The following is a 4,816-nucleotide window of genomic DNA, read 5'->3' on the forward strand; positions in this document are numbered from 1 at the left end:
TGCAAGCATGTTCCTTATTACTTGGTAGACCATGGCAATTTGATAAAAATTCTGTACACCATGGTAGAAACAATCACTATACTCTTGTTCATAAGGATAAAAATATTACTTTGCTTCCTATGACTCCTGATTCCATTTTGAAAGATGATATTAATAGAGCTAATAAAGCACAACAGGAGAAGAATAAGAGTGAAAATCAGATTGTGGCAAAAGAATTTGAGCAACAAATGAAGCCTAACAATAAACCATCTAGTGTTGCTTCTGAAATTAAATTGAAAAGTGCATGTTTATTTGCCACCAAATCTGATATTGACGAGCTAGATTTCAGCAAATCTGTTTGCTATGCTTTTGTGTGCAAAGAGGCATTATTTTCATTCGAGGACGTGCCTTCCTCTTTGCCTCCTGCTGTCACTAACATTTTGCAGGAGTTCGCTGACGTTTTTCCACAAGACGTGCCACCGGGATTACCGCCTATTCGAGGGATTGAGCATCAGATTGACTTAATTCCCGGTGCTTCACTGCCAAACCGTGCACCATACCGTACCAATCCAGAGGAGACGAAGGAGATTATGCGTCAAGTACAAGAGCTTCTCGACAAAGGTTATATACGCGAATCCCTTAGTCCTTGTGCTGTTACTATTATTCTAGTGCCGAAAAAGGATGGTACATCACGTATGTGTGTTGATTGTAGAGGCATTAATAATATTACTATTCGTTATCGTCATCCTATTCCTAGGCTAGATGATATGCTTGATGAATTGAGTGGCTCTACAATATTCTCCAAAGTTGATTTGCGTAGTGGCTACCATCAAATTCGTATGAAATTGGGAGATGAATGGAAAACAGCATTTAAAACTAAGTTTGGATTATATGAGTGGTTAGTCATGCCTTTTGGGTTAACTAATGCACCTAGTACTTTCATGAGATTAATGAACGAAGTTTTACGTGCTTTCATTGGACGATTTGTGGTAGTTTACTTTGATGACATATTGATTTATAGCAGATCTTTGGAAGAACATTTGGAACATTTAGGTGCTGTTTTTATTGCTCTACGTGATGCACGTTTGTTTGGTAACCTTGGGAAGTGCACCTTTTGCACCGACCGAGTATCTTTTCTTGGCTATGTTGTTACTCCACAGGGAATTGAAGTTGACAAAGCCAAGATTGAAGCTATTGAGAGTTGGCCGCAGCCCAAAACGGTCACACAAGTGAGGAGTTTTCTTGGCCTCGCTGGATTCTATAGGCGTTTTGTGAGAGATTTCAGCACCATTGCTGCACCTCTCAACGAGCTTACAAAGAAGGATGTGCCTTTTGTTTGGGGTACCGCACAGGAAGAAGCCTTCACGGTATTGAAAGATAAGTTGACACATGCTCCTTTACTCCAACTTCCTGATTTTAATAAGACTTTTGAGCTTGAATGTGATGCTAGTGGAATTGGATTAGGAGGTGTGTTATTACAAGATGGCAAACCTGTTGCATACTTTTCTCCATGCTTGTTCTTGCTCCAATGTTCATCCTTCTCCAAGCTAGGCCCTTCATTTGTAAGCAAAACAAATGTATCCAATTTAGGCAGCATCATATTCTCATGAACATTAGAATCATTACCAAGAAACGAAAGTACCTGGTAATTTAGTTGGCGTGCACGAGCTCTAGTAATTGGTCCAGTATGTATAGCAGCAGGGGCTGTGGGTGTAACAATTGTATTGATGTCCTCATCATCCTCCCCTTCTTGAAATGAAGTCGTCCTCGACGGAAGTTCATCTTCGTCACCCAAATAAGGCTTCAAATCTGCAATGTTAAAAGTGGGACTAACCCCAAAATCCGAAGATGGAAGAGGCAACAAATCAATAGGTGCACGAGGTAGGAAACCATACACAACTTCAAAAGGGCACATCTTAGTAGTAGAATGCAATGAACGATTATAAGCAAATTCAATATGAGGCAAGCATTCCTCCCACATTTTCTTATTATTCTTCAAAACAGCCCTAAGCATAGTAGACAACGTTCTATTGACTACTTCAGTTTGTCCATCAGTTTGGGGGTGACAAGTAGTACTAAAAAGCAGTTTAGTCCCCAACTTAGCCCATAAACATCTCCAAAAGTGGCTAAGATATTTAGTATCACGATCTGAAACAATAGTATTTGGCACACCATGCAAGCGAATAATTTCACGAAAGAACAAATCAGCAACATTAACAGCATCATCGCTTTTATGACATGGTATAAAGTGTGCCATTTTCGAGAATCTATCCACGACAACAAATATGCTATCCCTCCCCTTCTTTGTTCGAGGTAAACCTAAAACAAAGTCCATAGATATATCCTCCCAAGGAACACTAGGTACAGGCAAAGGCATATATAAACCATGAGGATTGAGTCGTGACTTAGCTTTTTGACATGTAGTGCATCGAGCAATAAAATGCTCAACATCCCGTCTCATCTTTGGCCAAAAGAAATGTGTAGCAAGTACGTCCTCCGTCTTCTTCACGCCAAAGTGTCCCATTAATCCTCCTCCATGCGCCTCCTGCAACAACAAAAGACGAACGGAGCTAGCTGGAATGCATAGCTTGTTAGCACGAAACACAAATCCATCGTTAACGACGAACTTGTTTCACATTCTTCCTTCTTTACAATTCTGCATTACATCTTTAAAATCAGCATCATGCACATATTGATCTTTGATGGTCTTCAAACCAAATATTTTGAAGTCAAGTTGTGAAAGCATAGTATAGCGGCGAGACAATGCATCAGCAATAACATTTTCTTTTCCCTTCTTGTGTTTAATGACATAAGGAAAAGTCTCAATGAATTCAACCCATTTAGCATGTCTACGATTCAGTTTAGCTTGACTTTTAATATGTTTCAAAGATTCATGATCAGAATGTATAACAAATTCTTTGGGCCATAAATAATGTTGCCATGTTTTTAAAGTCCGAACAAGAGCATATAATTCTTTATCATAAGTAGAATAATTCAGACTAGGCCCACTCAATTTTTCAGAAAAGTATGCAACAGGTTTGCCATCTTGTAATAACACACCGCCTAATCCAATTCCACTAGCATCACATTCAAGCTCAAAAGTCTTATTAAAATCAGGAAGTTGGAGTAAAGGAGCATGTGTCAACTTATCTTTCAATACCGAGAAGGCTTCTTCCTGTGCGGTACCCCAAAGAAAAGGCACATATTTCTTTGTAAGCTCATTGAGAGGTGCAGCAATGGTGCTGAAATCTCTCACAAAACGCCTATAGAATCTAGCGAGGCCAAGAAAACTCCTCACTTGTGTGACCGTTTTGGGTTGCGGCCAACTCTCAATAGCTTCAATCTTGGCTTTATCAACTTCAATTCCCTGTGGAGTAACAACATAGCCAAGAAAAGATACTCGGTCGGTGCAAAAGGTGCACTTCCCAAGGTTACCAAACAAACGTGCATCACGTAGAGCAATAAAAACAGCATGTAAATGTTCCAAATGTTCTTCCAAAGATCTGCTATAAATCAATATGTCATCAAAGTAAACTACCACAAATCGTCCAATTAAAGCAAGTAAAACTTCGTTCATTAATCTCATGAAAGTACTAGGTGCATTAGTTAACCCAAAAGGCATGACTAACCACTCATATAATCCAAACTTAGTTTTGAATGCTGTTTTCCATTCATCTCCCAATTTCATACGAATTTGATGGTATCCACTACGCAAAACAACTTTGGAGAATATTGTAGAGCCACTCAATTCATCAAGCATATCATCTAGCCTAGGAATAGGATGACGATAGCGAATAGTAATATAATTAATGCCTCTACAATCAACACACATACGTGATGTACCATCCTTTTTCGGCACTAGAATAATAGGAACAGCACAAGGACTAAGGGATTCGCGTATATAACCTTTGTCGAGAAGCTCTTGTACTTGACGCATAATCTCCTTCGTCTCCTCTGGATTGGTACGGTATGGTGCACGGTTTGGCAGTGAAGCACCGGGAATTAAGTCAATCTGATGCTCAATCCCTCGAATAGGCGGTAATCCCGGTGGCACGTCTTGTGGAAAGACGTCAGCGAACTCCTGCAAAATGTTAGTGTGATAGAGGCGAGGGTCTCGATCTTTCAATGAGATGATAACTATCGATTTGGTGGAGACGACTTTGACGATCCGACTACAAACGTGCACGACGTTGCGCCTTAGCAATCGCTAAACCAACTTCGAGAGGTTATTGACCACGCCGGAGCACAATCAACCTGACCACGAAGGTCTATTCCTGCAAGCAATCGAAGAACAAGCAAGAATATGATAAAAGCAATCTGAATATTGCGAGTATATGTGAAGTATTGATAAATGTGGGGATCCATAAGCGGTCTTGGTCAGGTCGTTGGACACAAACAAAGTACACGAAGTTGCAATGGCTAACTTTTAACTAAACAAATCCCAAGGAAAAGCTACTAGATGGATCTACTTATATAGGAGCAAGGGGTGGCGGCCAAGGAGGTGGGAGGACGTCCCAAGGCAGCCTAAAACTAAATCTAGGTCGTACAAGGCCAATGGGCCCAAGTGGAGGTGATGTAACACCTTTGGACTTGTAGTTTGACTCGGATTCTGCTGCAGCATCAGATTGTTTCGTCCACAACTCAACGCTCCGGACGAATTTGAAGGTGATTCCAATTGGGTTGGAAAGTGCACGAAATCTAGTTTCCAACAAAAAAAAAATCACCCAATTCGAAGTCCGTATGAAAAACTTGTGTGCGTTTTGAGTCAGGTGTGTCTGTGCAGTCCGAATCTGAATCCAGAACGTGAGAGACTTGGACTCTATCTTCTCTTGGGCCA

Source organism: Triticum aestivum, chromosome 6B, assembly GCF_018294505.1.
Source record: "Triticum aestivum cultivar Chinese Spring chromosome 6B, IWGSC CS RefSeq v2.1, whole genome shotgun sequence".
In the NCBI taxonomy this organism is placed as follows: domain Eukaryota; kingdom Viridiplantae; phylum Streptophyta; class Magnoliopsida; order Poales; family Poaceae; genus Triticum; species Triticum aestivum.